The 21,723-nt window shown below is 37.8% G+C and overlaps 1 protein-coding gene across 2 annotated transcripts in view; it reads right to left on the bottom strand.

The window, feature by feature from the left end:
- The window catches only part of LOC109426354 (tight junction-associated protein 1), a 99,298-nt gene that overhangs the window by 61,211 nt on the left and 16,364 nt on the right, over positions 1–21,723 (bottom strand). The gene's annotated exons all lie outside the window — the stretch shown is intronic.

Genomic DNA, 21,723 nt, shown 5'->3' with positions numbered 1-21,723 from the left:
TTACATAGAAGAAAAACTGTTGAACAAGGTTTTTCAAAAATAGTGCAATTTATGCAAAACGTTTTTGAGGTACCATTAAGGAATACTCTGCAACTTACAAACCAAAAATCAAATGTAACTTTTGATAGCCGGTATTTGATGTTAATATATAAGGGCAGGATATGTGAGAAAATGAAGTTGATTCTTGCATTCATTCCTAAATGGCTGGGCTCCAAAGTTGTGCTCTTAATTTCTGGAACAGTCCATAAACTTCTCAGAAAATCTTGGGAGAGGTGGCTTGATTAGAAGAATTATTCAACGTAAATGGCTATGCAGCTTCGAGCTTCTGCCGTAGTTCTCCACAATTCATCCAGGATATGATACTAGTATTTACAACATTACTAACAATACTATAACTATTACTAAGCAGGGATGCCATATATACAGATTAATCTGCATTGTATAGATTTTTGAGCATATGTACAGATTGCGTTTTATCTGAAATATAGATTTTTGTATTAGAGGGGCTATATTTTTTTTTTGTATGGCATACAGATTTTTTACCCGAATTTTGTATGGGTACATATTTTTGAATTGAGTGGTAAAAATTTTTCAATATACCATTTGGCATCCCTTTTACTAAGTATCCACGCAATACTCTTCACTCAAACTTTTCAGTTGGTGGTTTCAACAAGAGTCTGAAGCATCATGGAGTGCAAAATGAGTCACTGGCCTTCAGCGCTCTGGCAGTGACCCAAAATAACGACACAATATTCGTGTGTCCCCGGTAATCAACTCTCATAGGCTACCACTAACAATATCATGCTTTCCCTCTGGTGGTGGGTTGTGAAATTTCATGTATGATGGCGCAGTATGGTAGACTATCCTACTCATACGAACACTATCTGCATTTTTTCACAAAACACGTTTTTAATTCACACAAGATCTCAAAAACACTGAACTGCAAGCACTAACACGAGGTTTTTTCCTTTCCATGGTTTGTCTCTTCGACGTTTTATCCTTTCGAAGTTTTGGCATTTGACGTTTAGGCATTCGACGTTTTGTCTTTCGACCTTTTGTCACCCATCCCACAGTAATATACCTAGCGGTTATACAGGGGATAGACAAAATGATCGGGACAGGCAAAATTTCATTTTTCAAAAAATGTTCAACTGCCTGTAACTTTTTCAAAAAGGCATCTCATATTCTCAAATTTTCACTGTAAGTTGGTCAATTAGCTGTTTATTAGTGGTCAAAATTTTGCACGAAGTTCTGAAGGTTCTAGAAAGAGGTAGAATTTTCTTCCGTGTTAAGAATTTAATGCTGATCTAAAGTTAATTTAAAGCTCATTATAAAAGTCATAAATTCTCAAAATTCCATTGCATTCGGTTCATTTAATCCGAAGATATAACAGCTCAAAGTTGGCTATCAGATATTTCTACCTTTCTCTAGAATCATAACTTCGTACGGAATAGCTCGATCTTTTCCAAATTTGGATCACTGATACACAATAAGTGACAGTGAAAATTTGAGAATATTTGATGCACTTTTCGAAAAGTTACAGCTAGTTGAACATTTTTTGAGAAGTGAAAATTTTGCCTGTCCCGATCATTCTGTTTATCCCCTGTATTTGCTTCAACCAACTCTAGGTGGAAGTTTGTTATCGCTTGTCAAACTCAAATCGAGAAGTTGAATTCAGCAAAAGCTTACAGAAAGAAATTCTCGAAACAACACTTGACGTAAATATATGAACGTTTAAATTTCCATTTCATTTCATTCAATTTTTCATAAATTTCTTGCACGATTAGTTAAAAGCAAGCTCCATACTGCAGACAACTTGTGATTTTACCATCTGATGGAGAATTGTGTTGAAAGCGATGGAGGTCATTTTGTTACAGCGAACTCGATGTAACAATTTTGAACTGTACTGTTCATCTGGTCATTATTCCATTGCTGGATCAATAATAAAATAGCTGATGAGTTAGCTCGCACAAGAGCATCTCATTTCTACATTGGCTCTGAGTCAGCTATTCCAGCATCGAAGTGTTGGGTAGATTAACATCTGGGCTGCCACTCAGCACTAACAGTACTGGAATAGTTTGGAGTCATGTCGTCAAACAAAATTGTATTGTACTGAGCCATCTCTAGGGGTGGCGAAGTATCTAACAAATTTGTATAAGCAGAATTGTGGCATGCTGGTCAAAGCATTGACTGACCACTGTCGACTCAGTTATTGCAAGGCGAATATTCAGCAAGTGGAATCATTTGCATGTGATAGCTGTGAATCCGATAACACTAGTTTACAAAATAAAACGAAAGTCGTGAACTTCTGTCAACGACCAAAATTTTTGAAGCACAATTTAGTGCTGATTTCGATATCGACTTTCAAAAAAATTTAAGTAGAACAGTTTTTGAGTTTTAGCTCAATATCGAGCTTTACATTTTTTTCAAAATATGTAATTTACTTAAATTCAAATATATTGCGTTTTGTTCAACCAAATTTAAATCTTTTTCCATATATTGAAAGCTGAGTACAATACCATTCGATCATCTGAATACAGGTTTTGCGTCAGATTGATGAATTTCAAGATATTGGCGAGCTTTAGCAACGATCTCCTTAAATTTTAGCAAAATTTCCAAAATTTTTTGAAGTAATGTATTTTTTTCAATAAGAAAAAAACAATTTAAAAAATCTTTCTCGACGTTTATTTGACACATCATATGTAGGCGAGTTATAGTAAAATTTTCAGCTCAATCGGAGCATTGATTACGGAGAATGAGATGTTTGAAGTGAACGACTTTGCTTAAAAATAGAACAAAAATCGATTTCAAATCATCAACCTTGTATGGAAAGTCGAAAAAATTTCCGCTCTACTGTAATTTTTTTCTTTCGCGTTTTCGAACTCAGGGCATGATTCTACACCAAAAATGATCATCAGCTTACCAAGTTCAAAAATGCTGTAAACTAGTGTAATGGAACATCATATCGTTTGATGTGCAACTGTCCAGTTTTTACGCAACTGCATTTCCGAGAACTTGGTAAACACTTATTAGGTGAAACTGACTACAGAAACCTGAATCTTCAGGACATTATGTTATTCTTGACCCACTATGGTAATTAGCTATTTAAAGCTCTCTTTACGCTTTATGCATCAGTGCCCTTTTCAGGGCATTGCTTGAACCCATTCTGATACGCTTATGTGTTAGTGCCCTATTCCAGGGTGACGATCCTATTCTTCTACCCGTCCTTTTACCCGAATTTTTACCCATCCCATCCTTTATTTCTTTCCCACTTGCTCAGGTAGATCATGAATAGGCTCGTGTCCTGGGCGATGGCACAAATTTCTCCAATGGAGGAGAACGTGCCTCTGGAGCCGACCCACTGATGCGATACCACCTGAATGTCCTCTAGGGGTCCAAAATTAAAATCTGATAACCGAGTGTACCGAGTTAAGTCTACTGTTGAGAACTCTGTAAAAATGAATAAAAAATACTGAAGGCATCGTTGAAATCATTAACAATAAGCTGGTTCATCAGAATCTAAGTGTGTGGGCCAACCTGATATGTTCTATTTCGAGTGAACTTCGACGTTAAACCACACACTTCATGTACATGTTCGCTATTCTATTCAATTTCAAAATGCCGTTATTTTACTTTTTTTTGAAAAGCAATGAAGCAAGGTGCCATGATACTTCTCTTGCTGAATACACTTACAGTTTCAGCTGGAGTTCATGCAACATCGATTTCAATCACTAAACCGAGCCTAGGGTTGAGCAGGACCTACAACTAGCAATACAATACCACAAATCAAATTTCTCGGTGCTAGCAGTGACATCCCTATACCGTGAACAAATTTTCCGCCCATATTTTCCGTATTCGTCATTATCCCTCGGTTGCGAGTGGGGGCCAGCTTTATATTAGGATTGCGGACGGTCGACGCCGGTTCGACCACGGTGCACTGCCATTTGTGGATTTCCACAGAGTTTTTCCACCAGAAGCGCTCGGGCTGCCGCTTGCCGTTTGCGGATCGTTTCCATTTCGTTACGCTCATTTAATCTTGGAGTCCCTGACCGCACTCCACCTACGGGCAGCACCGGATTCCAGGGTTTGTACTTATTCCTCTTTCGGACTGTGGGAATCTACTGCACACAGTCTTTCAAGCTTAGTTGAGCTTCAGACGTGAGGCACATTGGTCAACATGATTAATATCCGTTTGAAACAATCAAGTTCTGATGGAATTTCTAGAAGTTTATTGCGGTGTCAGACATGGAATTGCAACGCAAAATATCATTCAATAATAAAGGTATTATCTTAAAACGATCACTCTTTAACAGTTACGATAATTCAGTATCAAATTGAACGGGAAAATCTCTCGGTTTCTTGCTTTTGTCTGAGCATGTTTGGCTGCAAGCTAGAATGCAACGAAATTTTAGAAAACCGAAATTCACGATTGTAGATTGTAGACAACATTTTAGCTAAATCGGACTTCCGAAAGCTGAGATGCAAGGCTCCAAACTAGAGCATACATGATTTTCGCTTATTAGAAAAAAGGCAGACTACAGAGTCGGTTTCCACGGTAGGGCGATGGAAGTGCGAGTGAAAAATCCGGGTTCAGAATCGCGCTACAATATTCGTTGGTCAGTCGGTTTTCTCGGTATGGCGATGGAAGTGCGAGTGAAAAATCCGGGTTCAGAATCGCGCTACAATAATCGTAGATCAGTCGGTTTCCACGGTAGGGCGATGGAAACGCGAGCACGAAATCCGGGATCAGTGGTCATCGTGATCAAATAAATCATAATCGTGATGAAGACCGCGACGTGTATTTCCATATAACTAGTGGATCATATCACCTAACAGAGGTGGCTCCTAGATCCACACCTTACCCTACCCTACTAACCACCATTCCTTCCCGTGACAACTGTGGGGATGCTGTGGATTCCACGGTTTCTAGTAGCAACGGTTGTCGAACTAACATTCCTTCCCTTTCCTGATGACCGTAAGGACGTGGCCAGCGCCGTTATTGACTTTAAATAGCTGAACTCTCGAATTGTGCACATTGAGAATGGTTAGCTAGTCCCAAGCTTTCACATTCATTGGCTCTCTGTGCAACTTCGATTGTTCTGGTCAATCACGGAGTAGCAACTACGATGTGTACGGTTATCTTTGCTTTGCTTTGCTTTGCTTATTAGAAAAAAGGCAGACTATATATTAGGCACTTTATCTTCATATGCTTCTAAAAACTAAAACTATAAAAGAAGCTAATTAAAGAAAAAAAAACAATTTACACGAAACCTCTACGGAGAACAGGATATTTTTTACCATATTTAGTGCATTTCATATTTACTTTCTAGGTTTAATCACCATTTTATATTTGCTCAAACATACCAAGAAAGCGCATCCAAAAGAGAGTATCATGTTAATTTACTTTTTCAATTAATCACGCCATCGTTAAAGCAAATAATTGGCTGGCGGAAGGAAGCCAACATATATTTCTTCTGGCTGAATAAGCGTCTATCAGATCATACTTGGAAATACTCAAAATATATCACATGCTCGCACAGGACATCCAATGCTTAATTATTGGTGTGAGGGCGACGACGTCACAGATACTTGCTGTATGCAAAATCCAATGACCTGTATCAACGGAACGGAGAATGGAAAAACTGTGACAATTATAGCGAAATCTCGTTAGCGGTAAACTGCTATTGCACTCAAGGTACATCACAACATATAAGGCGTAAAATTTGAAAAATGCCCATGTGCTTTTTATATGCAAACATGTTTCGGTCTATGTAGTGCCCATCGTATCCACCCACGCACATCAACACTCTCAACAGACAGTTTGAAGATTACTTATTGGAATAAACTCTACTGAATCATAACTATCCTCAGTTTTCGGGGCAACCAAACCCCATACTATAGAATGACCTACAAACTAAGGAAAAATGAAGAGCAAATTAGTTTACAAAATACAGTGTATCAAACAATTGTCCGTACAGCAAATTTTTTGTCAAAATAAATTTTCATTCAAATGTTTATAACTTTTTTATGCGTCAATCAAAAATGCTGAAATTTTGACCAATCATGAATCATATATTGAAGCTCCATTGGTAAAATTTTGAGCGAGGAAGAATAAGTTTTCTGAAAGTTATAGAACTTTTTGTAAAACTTATAAGATTTTTGAACACATTTTTAAAACATTATATCCCAACATGTACTCGATGAATTTTTTTGTGTTACATCTTATACCTAAAGCTTTCATATGCAGCTATGTTTGAGGTTTTATATTCACTACAAAAAATATGAAAAATGTGCTTATGTAGTTGACGATGTTTAAAAATTTACCATATTTTGCCATATAATCCGCCAAACTTTTCCACCAATAAAAGTGCATTAACTGACCTATTCTTTATATGTAGTTTAGTAGATCCTGTATAAAAATATTACATTAAGAGAGTTTAAAAAAGTTGAAAACACTTGGCACTTTCATTGATCAAAATAGGGTAAGAAATCAAACTTTGAACTAGTCAAATTGTAATCTTAATTTGAACCATTTCAAAATTCATTAAAACGAAGTACTTTTCAGGCAAATATTGTCCCAAAAAAGATGTTAAACAGCTTTCCGTAATATAACCTGATAACATGGACTTTAAAAGCATTGAAAAAAGCGTTTTTGTCATGGAAAACAGGCAAATGAAAAATCACTGTGATTTAACCCATTTCCCCCCAGAGAAAGCACATTTTCGGTGCACTCGTACAGCTCATGCATTGTAGAGAAGCTCAGTAGGCGTTGCCGTGTGCAGACGTGTTTTGATTTGCTCGTCACATTCGCTCCGCGTTCGTCGTTTTTTTTTTTTTCGCTCACGGTTTGGCCGGTGCTACGCCATCCGGATGGTTTTTCCGCGTATAAAATAGTGCTAGTTCTGTGCTAGGTTATATGTAAATTTAGATAATAAGGAAGTGATCTTATTGAATTCGGGTTGAAGTCAGAAGATGTTGTGCAAATGCAGTTTCGCGGCACTTGAAATTTTCCAAATCGTAAAACGGTCGGTAGTGCTACGCCATCCGGAGGTGATTCCGTGTCTTGTGTGTGATTGGGTTGCCAACAGTTCGGTTAACTTTCGGTGTGCGGGTTGTTTTCGTGATTCTGCCAGTGAAACGGCTGACAATACTATGTCATCTGGGTGATTCCGCACCGGGAAAAGATTTGCTAGTGTTTATTTGAAAGAAAATGGCTGATTTGCATTTCGAAAAGTGAATAATCCAAAGTGAATGAAAATGCTCCCATTTGGATGCGGTCTAGCGAAGGTCGATTATTCGCGCGACTGTGGTGGAAATTAAAATGAGTGATAGTGTTTACCTGTGTCCTGTGTGTATTATTCAGATCATTAGTATATTATTTTCATTTCGTTGTATATTTTGTGCTATATGAAATACTAAATAAGTGGTTTTGACTTGGCTGGTGGCTCGTGCCGGTACGCCACCCGTGTTAGAATATCCCAACGATTCCGCTAATGACATGGCCGGGCCATTCGATCAGTTTTCCGCGTGTGAAAGTGTATTTCTTTCGCGTAGTTTCATTCTCTTGTTTTGGTGTCATAGCAATAACGAGTCAATTGTGCCCTCCACGTCGCGCGTCAATTGATGCATGTGAGGTGCAAATTCCATCCCATTAGTAGATTTTGTATGGAATTATGACTCCGGCCCGGCTTTTGCTGTTCAAGTGTATTCCGATGCAGGAGAAACGAGAGTAATGGCAGACTACGAGAAACTTGGTGAGATCTTTCCTATCAAAATGCTTCATTTTATTTATACCTGTAAAACTCACTACACTAAATACGCGCCAGAATCTAAAATATAAATTTTTGGTTCAGGAAGTTTTAATGCATTTCAGATATCCATTTGATATCCGGATGCATTAATGCGGGGCTTACTGTTGCAGAAGACGACCTCAGGATGCACGTGCGAGTCAAGGCATACCTCGAAATGGGTCGTTAGATGTACAGTAGAGCTATCACCTTCCATCTCCAGGACTAAAAATGTTTACGTCTACGCATAAAAGTAAATGGCCAAAACAGACGCAGACATTTTTCTTCCATAAAAGCACTGCCGGCCAGTGGGCGATGGATTGTATATACACACATATATATATATACACACACACACACACTCGTACAGCTCATGCATTGTATCACACGCAATATGTGAACACGTGAAAGCTTATTTATCGTAGAATCGACCAACCGAATAATATTCCGCATTATTTGTCATAAAATTATCAAATTTAAGTGATTCTTACTTGGAGAATGTTATCTTAAGTTTAACCATTTGTAATCTAAATTTGAACTAGTAAACGGGGGTGAGCTTCTAGTGTTGGCCTGTAGATTGCGCTAGTGGTTGCTTTGTTTACTCTTGGGGGATGAAAAATTAAAAATTTAGTTTCCAAATTCCTAAAGAATTTCGAACATTCTGAGTTGGGATTCCACTGCCTAATGAAAAATAGGTATGAGAATGAGCAGATTCATGTGATTTTTCATTGGTTAGCATGGAATTGGCTGTTTTGTGAGTTGCTCGAGCTGCTGCCGCCAGTAGTTCAAATTAAGATTAAAATTGGTTCAAATTATTGTCGGGCCGCCACCAAACCGGACTTCGCACAATCAAGTCGCGACGCGACCCGACTCGCGACGTTTTTTAATCATGTCAAATGTAGTGCGCATCCTTCCCGTTGTTGTAAGCAACACAGCGCACTAGATGCGAAACAGTTGCGATACTTGTGGACCAATAAAATAGCTATTTTTGATTGAATGCCTGTCTTGATTCCAACCGGATAGACAATATGATTACGATGGTTCAAATTAAGATTAAAATCATTGTTGATGAAACATCAAATATTTCAATGAAATTCGGTGCAAATAGAAACTTTTTACCATTTAACAGAAAGCTTATACCCGTGGCTTTCATGTACATACGATTTTGCCGTAGTAAATTATTTCCATGTGGGAGAAAAAATCACTTAAAATTTGCACTGCTTCAGAAAGCCACAATTTGGTTCAAATTTTGATTACCTACCCTATGATTAATTTCCAAATGACACTCTGAACATATGCAGATTTTTCATATTTTTTGTAGTGAATATTAAACCTCAAACGAAGCTGCATATGAAAGCCTTAGGTATAAAAAAATGGAAAAGTTATAATATAATGTTTTAAAAATGTGTTCAAAACTATTATAAGTTTTACAAAAAGTTGAATAATTTTCAGAAAACTTATTCGATCTCGCTCAAAATGTCACCAATGGAGCTTCAATATATGTGTTATGATTGGTCAAAATTTCAGCGTTTTTGATTGACGTATTAAAAAAATATAAATATTCAAATGAAAAATTATTTGGATCAAAAATTACTGTTCGCACAATTGTTTGATGCACTGTAACTTAAAGGAATTTCTAGAAGTTCTTTTGCAGAAATTCTGAAAGAATCTTTGGAGAAATTCTTGAAAAAATGTTATAGGAATTCCCAAAAGAACCTTGGATATGAATTTATCACTTTTTAGTTTTCTGTAGGGTTTTAGTCACCGTCCAATGGTATATTTACTGATTGTTGATGTTTTTTGGTAATTGATACACACCGAAGCCTCGATTTATAACGTTTCGGCTTACTCGTTTTTAGCCACACTGGTGCCAAGTGCACCGATTTATACAAATCTGATGATGGCTGAAAACGAGTAAGTCGTAACGTTATGAATCGAGGCTTTAGAGTATATCAATCACAGAAAAACATCAACCATCAGTAAATATACTTTTAAGTATTATTTTAATTCTTCAGGAGATGTTCAAGGAATTCTAGAGGTAACTCTTGGAGGAAGTTCTTAAAAAATCTATCCAGGTAAACCCATGAAGGAAATCTTGTCGAATGAAGAAATTACTGATGAAATAATGAACGAAATATTTGATGATACACCTTGATATCTTTGAAGGAATTCGGAAAAAAGTCCTTGAAGAAATCACTAAAAATCTTTGAAGGGCTTTTTATAAGAAATCTGAAAAAGCTCCTGAAGAAGTCGTTGGAAAAACATCTGAAGAAATGTTTGAAATTCCTAGATTTAGTTTTTTAGAAATTCATTAATCAATTACACTAGTTTACAACATTTTTGAAGTTGATAAGCTGATGATCATTTTTGGTGTAGAATCATGCCCTGCGTTTGAAAACATGAAGGAAAAAAAACTACAGTAGAGCGGAAATTTTCTCGACTTTCCATACAAGGTTGAAGATTTGAAATCGATTTTTGTTCTATTTTTAAGCAAAGTCGCTCACTTCACACATCTAATTCTCCGTAACCAATGCTTCAATTGAGCTGAACTTTTAACTGTAATTTGCCTACATATGATATGTCAAATAAACGTTGAAAAAGAATTTTGAAATTGTTTTTTTTTCTTATTGAAAAAAAAAATACATTTCTCTATATATTCATAGATTGTCCCAAAAACTCGTCAATATCTTGAATTTCATCAATCTAACGCAAAACCTGCATTCAGATGATCGAATGGTATTGTATTCAGCATTAAATTTATAGAAACAAAATATGAAATACGATATTGAGATAAAACCCAAAAACTGCTCTACTTAAAAAAATTTGAAGCGCGGTTTCAAAATCAGCACTAAATTGTACTTCAAAAATGTTGGTCGTTGACAGAAGCTCACGACGTTCGTTTTATTTTGTAAACTAGTGTTATTTGATAAATTCCTTGAAATATTTCTTTGAAGAAATTCCTAAAAGCTTGTTCAAATGCTTAATTAAAGCTTATAAAGATATCTCGAAAGAAAATTCAAAGCATATTTTTGGGAAATTCTTAAAGGACTTCTTGTAAAATTCCCCTGAGATGAATTTAAGGACCCTTTTTGAGGAACTCCGAAAAAGTTTTCAAAAAAAATCTTTCCTTTCTTAGAAAGACTTCTGTAAGGGTACCTGCAGCAATTTTCGTTGATATCTTTGAAAAAAAAATACATTTTTGAAAATCTATGGAACAACAATTTGAAGAATTCATGGATTTCAAAATAGTTTGATTCAGGAATTCCCAAAGAAATCCTTGGTGGAATATCCCAAGATTTTTAATGGAATTCACAAAGAAATTCCCCCAAGGATTTCTTGTTGATATTTGTGGAGAAACTTATTGTAATTCCCTATAAAATTTTGAAGTAATTCATTAAAAAATATTTCTCAAGGATTTCTTGGAAGAATTTCCTAAGAAATATTTAAAAGAATGCCCAAATCATTATTAGGAAGCAATTCATGAGATAATGATGGAATTCTTGAAGATATCCTTGTACAAATGTCCCAAAACTACTTTAGCAAACTTCATGAGAGAACCATTGAAGACTTTTGTAGAGAAATGTTTTGAGTAATGCTTAATGGAATTCATGGAGAAATTGCCATGTGAGTATTGAAGAAATTCTTATAGAGTCTTTGAAGAAATCACAAAAGGAATATTCCAGCAATCTTTCAGAATCCAGAAATTTCAAAAAAAAAATCTGGGAGGAATACTGGCAGAAATCTTATACAGATATCCAATGGAATCCTAGCGAAAAAAAAACAAATTCTCGAATTAAGTAAAAAATCCTTGTTAAAATTTCTAAAGAATTCCTGAAGGAATTCTAGAAAAAAATTTAAGAGAAAAATCTGGGAGGGGCTCATTAAGACCTTAATCAGTTCCACAATCAGCTTCTAGATAAACCCACAGAAAAATCTCTGAAAAAATTCCTAGAATGTGCTCCTGGAATAAATATGAAAGGATTCTTGAAGATAATGCTAGAGGAATCTATGGAGGAATTCATGAAGAATTCTTTGGAGAATTCCTCAATCTTTGAAGAAATTCTTAAGAAAACTTCGGAGGAAGTATGTGTGAAATTCTTGGTAGAATTTCTTAGGATATCCTTGCTGGAGCTGTTAGTTGAACAATTGGGAATCGCTAAAGAAAAATTGGGAAGAGTTCGGGAAATTTTTGAGAATATTTTTGGAGTATTTTTCAAGAAAACTTTCTTAAGTTTTTATTCTTCAATCACGCAACCTAATTCACAGCTGATTTGCCCTCTAGGGCACTGCGTGAGCGATTTCAATTGGAAGCTGTGCTTATACTTTGTACAGCGCCTAAATGTATTCTATTCTAATTCTACTTTATCGAACTGGTTGCCGTAGCGCTGCTTTCACTTTCTACCCTATCATGGTAGAATGATGATCATGAGGATGTTAATGTGTGACTGATGGTTGTTCCTTTTTCCAGTCCGATTGGGGGTCCATTATAAGGGGCCCTTCGCCGATGGCCATGCATCCGGGTCCGTTTGAGCCATGAGCTCAGAAGAGGGTCAGTGTCAGCTGCTCTCAGGGGGAAAATGCAACTGACGAAAGTGCCGGGGTTGGGATCGAACCCATGACCATCTGCTTATGAAGCAAACGTGTGGCCAATTGCGCCACGGGCCCCAGCAACTTTCTTAAGCTACCTTTGCAAGAACTACTACATAGTAAATTGAAAAAAAAAAACACAAAATAATACTTGGGAGAGTGCCTGAAACATTGTGGAAATTTTTGAAGGAATTCTTGGACGAAAAGAGAAATCTCTGGATTGATTGATTGATTGATTGATTTGTCTTTATTTAAGAGACTTTCAGCCCTTGGCTGGTTCGTCTCCTTGAAATCTCTGGAGAAATCCTTGGAGAATTTAAAGCAGAGCAACTGGATCAATTCCAGAAGCTATTATTTGAGACAACCTCGCAGAAATCTGAAGAAATTTTGTCCTTGATGAAATCGCTGAAGGAATTCCTGTCGAAATCCACTGAGGAACTCTCAAAGGAATTTTTGAATAAGCTTCTGAAGAAAAGTGAAGAAAAATGACTACTGATAACCTACTACGAGCTCCTAAGACTAATTCTTGGAGAAACACCCAAAAATGTCTTAAAACATACTAAAGGAATACTTGAGGTAATCTTAACCCTCTAATACCCAACCCCGCCTTTGGACGGGGTATTGTTTGAGCATTTTTGTATTTTTTTCTTTGCAGGGCAATCAAAACTTTTATATTTTTGGCTGATATTTGGGACTGTTCTGTACATCTCAAAATGGTTTAAGATTATTTTGATGCGGGGACCATTTCAATCCGATTGACATGAATTTTTGATCATAGAATCCAAATGATTTTTTGATCGTGTTCCAAAAATCAAGTCAATCGGTTGAAAATTTACTGAGTTATTGCATCAAGAGCCCAAAATAGGTCCCCCTGCCCAAGTGGTCCCAGACCCTTTTTATATGTTTTTTAAATCATTGAAACATTGACGATTTGGTCACCTTTCAGGTGCGAAACAATGGCATTTGTATTGTGAACCATATTAATAAACATTTTTTTTTCCTTTATTATTCAATTACAGTAAAAGAGTTTAAGTTGGTTGAATACACTCTGAAATAATTTTCCTTTAGGACAAATTCTCCATGAAAAAAAAAATGAAAATAAAAATATTATAACAATAACCGTGAAATCTCAAATTGTTTTAATCCTTAAAAATCAGTATTTTAAATGGGCTTCCAGGAACATATAAAAGGGAAGGAAGATCAACAATCAAAATTCAGAAAATCGCGAAATAAGAAGAATCACCAATAAAAACATGTTTAAATAGATTTTTGAAGACGAAAAATGATATTTAGATCATAACAAAAAAAAAATATTGAGTATTAGAGGTTTAATAAAAATTTCAAAGAATTCTAAAGGTATCAAGACTCCATGCAGAAATTGCAAATGTTGTTTTTTTTGCCTTTCTCGTACACCAAGGTGTACCGAAAGGCTATATGTTCACTCCAAAAACGAAAATTTGATAGAGCCCCCGGAGGGGTCAAGTGTTATATACCAATCGACTCAGCTCGACGAGTTGAGATGATGTCTGTGTGTATGTATGTGTGTGTGTATGTATGTGTGTGCGTGTGTATGTGTGTATGTGTACAAAAAGGTCACCTCGTTTTTAGATAGTAAATATGAACCGATTTCAACGACCGATGGTTCATTCGACGGGGTACATTGTCCCATTGTTTCCTATTGAAAATGGTTCAGATCGGTCCAGCCGTTCCGGAGCTATGGCCATTTAGGTGTTCCGGACCGGTACCCCAGGAAGGGGCCAGATATGAAAATGCAACAAACCCATGCATGCGACCCATCAAACCACGGCATTTTCGATTATCTGATGAACGGGATGAAGGAAAATAGTCTCTGACTATATCCTAACCGGTAGTGTTCCGGAACCGGTTCCGGGTGTCCCGCCGGAAGTGGCCAAATAAGAAAGTGAACATAACCCATGCATGCGACACGTCAAATAGCGGATTTTTCGATAACCAGTTGAATGGTAAGCAGGAAAATAGTTTCAGACCATGTTTGAACCGGTAGTATTCCGGAACCGGTTCCGGATGTCCTGCCGGAAGTGGCCAATTAAAAATGTGTACCAAACCCAGGCATGCGACACATCAAAGAGCGGCTTTTTCGATAACCAGATGAACTGTAAGCAAGAAAATAGTTTCAAACCTCGTTTGAACCGGTAGTATTCCGGAACCGGTTCCGGATGTCCTGCCGGAATTGGGCAATTAAAAAAGTGAACCAAACCCAGGCATGTGACACATCAAACAGCGGCTTTTTCGATAACCAAATGAACGGTAAGCAGGAAAATAGTTTCAGACCATGTTTGAACCGGTAGTATTCCGGAACCGGTTCCAGATGTCCTGCCGGATGTGGCCAATTAAAAAAGTGATCCAAACCCAGGCATGCGACACATCAAAGAGCGGCTTTTTCGATAACCAGATGAACGGTAAGCAGAAACATAGTTTCAAACCTAGTTTGAACCGGTAGTATTCCGGAACTGGTTCCGGATGTCCTGCCGGAAGTGGCCAATTGAAAAAGTGAACCAAACCTAGGCATGCGACACATCAAAGAGCGGCTTTTTCGATAACCAGATGAACGGTAAGCAGGAAAATAGTTTCAGACTATCCACTTATCCGCGATCGGTAATGGCGGAGGCGGGCTAGTTCAACCGGTTCAGTTTTTGACGCTTCATGGGGGAAAGTCAAAACAGTTTCATTCTCCTCCTCCCCCTTCACTCACCGTTTGATGGCGCCAACCGATTGCGATCCCCACGAAACGTCAAAATTCGAATCGGTTTTTTATGCCCGCCGCCGCCATTACCGCTCGCGGATAAGTGGATATCTGAACCGGTTGTGTTCCAGAACCGGTTCCAGCTGTCCCGCTGGAAGTTGTCAATTCAAAAAGTGAACCTAGCCCGTGCATGTGACACATGGAAGAGCGGGGTTTTTCGATAACCAGATGAACGGTATTCAAGAAAACAGTTTCATGCCGTATCTAAACCGATTGTCTTCCGGGACCGGTTCCAGGTGTCCCGTCGGAAGTGACCAATTAAAAAACAAAACCAAACCCGCGCATGCAAATCATCAAAAATGTTCGTTAACCAGTTACACGGACAGCAAGAAAATAGTCTCTGACCACACTTAAAATTACCGGCAGTGTTGCAGAATCAGGGTTGGATCCATTGCTGAAATAACGCAGGTGAACAAAATCGATGCAAGCGATTAATATGTGTAAAAGAACAAAATCTTGATAAAAATTTAAGCAATCTTGTCAAATTACATCATTTTAGATTCCTGAGGCGTCATTTTACAGTAGGATGGATCAACGTTGTATGGAAAAATTTAAATTTTATAGCACCAATCCCCTTCTGCGTCTAAAATTACTGCGAATAATTTTGATGCAACTGGTTGAGTCCTCGCGCTCTGTAACACGGTTGAAATTTGAATGGGCTTTAATAGGGGAAATTTCGATTGCTTGCACTTTTTTTTTTTGTCAAATTTTACATGAATCTTATAACTAATGATAATAAAATATAGGCTAAAGTGCGCAGAAAATAAATTACCGAAATGTTTTGATAATGATCGGCATCCAGTGCTAGTGAAGGTGGTCAAGCAGTCAACTGAGATATTTGATATTTTTCAGCTCGGCCTATACGTTTAACATAGCGTCGGAATATGAGCCATCAATAAGTTTCCAAATTCAATTATGGCTGTGATAAAATTCTTGCTTTTCTGAATAAGGCTGACACAAATTTTGATTTTCTCTTAAGTCCAGAGGGGTCCCCCCTTGTAAATTTTGGTCGGAATTCAACATCTTGAAGAAGTGCACAAATAAATAATACCAATAATACTAATAGATTTATCAATTTTAAAGTGAAATTAGAGTTTTCTAGAAGTTTTTTTTTATCAAAACCGATGAGTTAAGGCGAAACTGGAAGCCTTTCCTCATTTTTTGGTTTTTGATGTACTCTTAAATAACGAAGCAATATTTTCAAAATCGGTTTCCGTGCACATGTAGAGTGTGGATCAGGGTAACTTCTGTTTTTTTTTTACGCGGTATAAAATGTTTGTCGTTTTTGCAGAAACCATGTTTGAACAAAATTTCACAAAAAATGGTTTCTGCAAAAACGAAAAACATTTTATGCCGCGTAACAAAATCAGAATATACCCTGATCCATACTCAACATGTGCACGAAAACCGATTTTGAAAATATTGCTTCGTTATTTTATAAAAAATCAAAAACCAAAAAAAAATAAATAGGAAATGCTTCCAGTTTCGCCTTAAGCGGTTTTGCTTAATTTTTTAAAGAATTTTTTCATCAAATACATTTATTATTTATCAACTCCACCCCTCATTAACGAGTCAACGAGCACTGTGACAAAAGAAGAAAATGAAATTTATTCAGTTCTAGAGTATTCTCAGGATTCAGGAACACTTCGGCTTATGGCCGGAAAAAATGTTGAGTACATATTCGACGAGAAAGGCACTATCACCACTAGGTGGATTAACCTGGGTTTTTGTTTATTATTTAAGTTATCTTCGAAGACATTCAGGACAGAATTCACAAAAATCTTCTTACACGAATTTATAAAAAAAACTTCATAAATTCTTGAAGGATTTTCTTGGAAAGTTATTGGAGGTGGTACAGGACATTCCAACAGAAATTATTAACACTTTTTTTTTTCCTCCCCTGTTGGGGAAATTTAGCCACTGCGTCCAATAGGCTGAACTTTTGTGGCATGTCCCGTTTTGATATTCGCATCTAGCCAGCTAATTACCATGTGTCAAGTAATCAGCTACTGCCACGACGCGTCGTCTCCCAGTCAGGTGCAATGGAATTAATAAACTCCAAGACCTTCCCAGGTTTTGCAGACCAGATCTCACTGGGTTGCAAGCAACCACTATTTAGAAATCTTTGCCTGCGCGTGTATAAAGCACCACAACTGCAAAGCAGATGTTCCGAGGTTTCACGTTCCGTATTACAGAAACGACAGATATCACTCTGAATATGGCCAATATTTTTCAAGTGATACCTGCTCGGGCAGTGTCCAGTTACTAGGCCAGTGTATGTACATAGAGCTCTCTTGTTGAGCTCTAAGAGCTTTTTGGTTTTATAAGCATTTGGTGTTATAAATCGTTTTGACTGATTGCAATTTTTGACGTCCATCCAATTGGATATCACCCTCTGCTCAGCCCAGCGTTTCAGGTCAATTTTAATTATACAGTTTGATATACCACAGAATGGTTCTGGACCAGCAAACTGTAAATTGGAACCACTTTTAGCAAGCTCGTCTGCCATTTCATTTCCTTCAATGCCACAGTGACCTGGAACCCAGTATAAGTTTACTGAATTACCTTGGCACAGCCTGCGCAGTGAAAGAATGCATTCCCAGACAAGCTTTGAAGTACATTTGTAAGCGCACAATGCTTTTAGTGCAGCTTGACTATCTGAGAAAATACAAATATTTGCGTATCTGTATTTTCTCTCAAGGCAGATATTTGCGCATTTCAAAATAGCAAGAATCTCTGCTTGAAACACCGTAGGATAGTGTCCCATCGCCACTGAAATTTGTATTCCAGGGCCGTAGATTCCCGCTCCCGTTTTTATTCCAACTTTTGAGCCATCTGTGAAGAATTTGATTGACCCTTGACGAACAGTGGGACCTCCGACTTCCCAATCTGCACGAGTTGTTTCGTGCAACTTGTAAGGAACATCATGGTTCTCCACAGGTTTCATCCAGTCTTTAATTATTTTCATTACTGGCCTATTTTGGAAGTATTGTGAAATGCTCAGGTGACCTACAAGATCACCTGGCATAAACATTTCAACTCGTTCAAGTCTCAGCAATTCCTTTTCTGCTTCTAATTGCACGTACTCGTGCAAAGGTAGCAGATTGAGAATCGCATCTAAAGCTTTTGATGGAGTGCTTCGCATCGCTCCTGTAACAGCAATGGACGCAAGACGTTGAATTTTCGCAAGCTTTGTTTGTGTGGTAGCCTCTTTTGTTTTTGGCCACCAGACAAAGGAAGCATACGTCACTTTTGGGCGGATTATGGCAGTATAAATCCACATTATCATTTTTGGTCTCAAGCCCCACTTCCTGCCAATAGTTTTGGAGCATAACCAGAACGCACTTGTTGCCTTACCGATCACGGACTCAATTTGAGCATTCCAGTTCAGTTTAGCATCCAGTATCAAACCTAAGTATTTGACTCGATCACTAGGATGAATTTGTATCCCTCCAAGCCGAAAAGCTTTTAGGTTGATCTTCCTTCTCCTAGTGAAAGGGACAATTACGACTTTTGACGGGTTGATGCTAAGGCCCTCCTTAATACACCATGAATGTGTATAGTTTAGGGCCTTTTGCATTCTCTCCGAAACAGTTTCGTCATACTTTCCTCTCACTATTATGACTATATCGTCTGCAAAGCCCACAACTTCGAAACCTTTTTCCTTCAAGCTTCTTAGAAGACCGTCTACAACTAAGGACCACAATAGTGGTGAGAGGACTCCTCCTTGAGGGCAACCTTTCGTTGCCCTTACTGTTATAGAAGAACTTCCCAGCTCAGAGGTGATTTCTCTTTTTGCAAACACAGTATCAATCCAATGTATGATACATTGGTTATCCGTGTAGCTGCCGGCTTAGAATAGCACTACGGACCACCTGTTCCGGGGGTAAAAGTCCACCAAACAGGTAACCCCAATCCAAGGTGTCAGGCGACCCGTGCTGAGGGATGAATGGTTGAGGGGGTTTAAAACATGCTCGATCTTTAACGGAGCCCGTAGCGTGGGTAGATCGCCTTTTTGGGTTGCGTTGCGGTGTTAGATCTACCAAACCGAAATCTAGTGTCGTCCTATTTTTCAATTTTGGAATATGTGTTCTGATAATTATAGGCATTATAGTATTTAGTCCTTGCTACTGGTGTTGTGATGACTTCCAGTCTTTGAATAAAACTAAGTTTACCAACTTTACTTTGCATATAGTTAAAAACCTCACCATCTGAGGCTAAACTCAATGCAAAGGAAGTCAAATTGGGTTAGGGATCCATGTATGTACTAACTCTTCGAAGACTGGAAAGTGCTAGTACGCAAGGAACATACTAGAACCCTTATTACTGAACACATGTCCCATTATTGGAATGATATTGCTGCTAATGTTAAAACCCGGGTCCTAAACCTGGGGAGAATTTAGCAGTAAAACAAGGGTGATGCTAGGTTTCCGATGCATGGCCAATATCAGTACTCCTGTTTTGTTTTCTAAGAAAACAAAACAAAAACTGTATCAAAATCGATACTTTATTGTCCCTCAATGGCAATTGAGTAATGCGACATGCACTACACTAAGGATACGGGTAATGTCACAATAGATCTAAAAACTGGTCGCAGTGACAAACCCGAACAGGAATAAAAAAAAAAAAAAATGATACATTGGTCGAAGTTTTTGTTCTCCATGGCACGCTTCATAGATGAATAGGAGGCATTATCAAATGCTCCTTCTATGTCTAAAAAGGCGCATAGAGCTATTTCTTTTGCTGAAAACGTTTTTTCCACTTTTGTTACTAGCGAATGAAGTGCTGTAACCGTTGACTTACCAGATTGATAAGCAAACTGGAAGTCAGATAGGGGATGGTCTTTTATGTAAGAAGAATTGATAAAATCCTTCAAACCCTTTTCCATAGTCTTCAACAAAACTGAAGAAAGACTAATTGGCCTGTATGCTTTGGGATGCGTCTTGTCTCGCTTCCCCTTTTTTGGTATAAAGATAACTTTTACAAGTCTCCATTTTGATGGAACGTAATTCAATCTTAAACTAGCCTTGAACATCTCAACTAGTGATGGTACCAACACCGCTTCTCCATTTTGAATCAGTGCTGGAAATATTCCATCAACTCCTGCAGATTTAAAAGGCTGAAAAGATCTAATTGCATTTTCCACTCTGGCCTTCGTGAAGATTTTATCAGCTAAATCTGAGGTGGTGTTTATTGTCCTAGTTGACTCCGAAGAGTTTATACTAGGACATCCTTCACCTTCCAGAGATATAGTATCATTGGAATCCACACTTAGAACCGAACCCGGAAAATGGGTTTCCATCATTAAATCCAAAGTTTCACGAGGAGTTTTGGTAAAAGCTCCATCGCCGCGCTTCAGGTTTCCCAATTCATTTGAATGATCTTTTGCGAGCGTTTTCTGTAGTCTTGCAACTACAGGAGTGCTGTTTATGTTTTCACATGTCAGCATCCAAGACTTTCTTTTAGATTTTCGTATTTCGTTGTTGTACTCCGTCAGGGCTTTCCTGTACTGAGTCCAATCTCCCGTTTGTTTCGCTCTATTGAACATTTTACGAGAAAATTTTCTAAGGCGATCCAGTTTAAAGTTCCACCATGGCACGTCTCTAGTAGAAGACGATTGTATGGTGGGACAACTTCCGGTCAAGGAATTGATGATACTTTCATTTACCCTTTGAGAAAATGATTCCAACTTTTGGGTTGAATCAATAGGTTCTCCCATTGTAAATGAATGCGTATTCAACAATTCTACATATTGATCCCAGTTTGTCCTCCTGGGATTTCTAAATGCGGTTCTAGAGTAATCTCCACCACTCCAATTGAAGATTATGTGTTTATGATCAGATAGAGAAATCTCATCTGACACGTGCCAGTTGTGATCTTGTCAAAGATTGCAGCATTGCACAGTGTTAGATCCAAGACCTCTTGTCTGATTACATTTGAGAAAGTAGGTTTATCACCATTATTGCAAATGTCTATATTGTTGGAAGACAGATACTCTAATAGTGACTCACCTCGACTGTTAATATCCGTACTACCCCAAACCGTGTGATGCGCATTGGCGTCACAGCCAATGATAAACGATTTGTTGTTTTCTTTACAGAATTGAACAAATGATGCGATCTCAGGAGGAGGTACCTCAGGAACATCACCAGGAAAGTAAGCTGAAGCCACAGCGATCTCAGTTTTACCTCTAGTGGTTGGTACCTCTACCATGACCGCAACAATGTCCTTTCTGATAAACTCTGTAATAGGATAGCATTTTAACGTTTTGCGTACTAAGACAGCGGTTCTGGGAGAATCTTGTTGCTCATCATAAAATAGTTTACTGTTTTGTGTCAGAACACCAAGAATCTTTCGTTTGTTGGACCACGGCTCTTGAATAAGCGCCACTTCCAGTCCTTCTTTTTTAAACCTTCGACTCAACACAGCAGAAGCACCTTTTGCGTGATGAAGGTTTACCTGTACGAACTTAATTCCTGCCATAAAAAAAATTTCATTTACCCACTTTTATTAAGCCTCGGAATTGAGACGTAAGAAAAGTGGCCGATTATCCCGGAGACAAATAAG

Source organism: Aedes albopictus, chromosome 2 (genome assembly GCF_035046485.1).
Source record: "Aedes albopictus strain Foshan chromosome 2, AalbF5, whole genome shotgun sequence".
Taxonomy (NCBI): Eukaryota; Metazoa; Arthropoda; class Insecta; order Diptera; family Culicidae; genus Aedes; species Aedes albopictus.
This window is presented reverse-complemented; position numbering and strand designations above follow the sequence as displayed.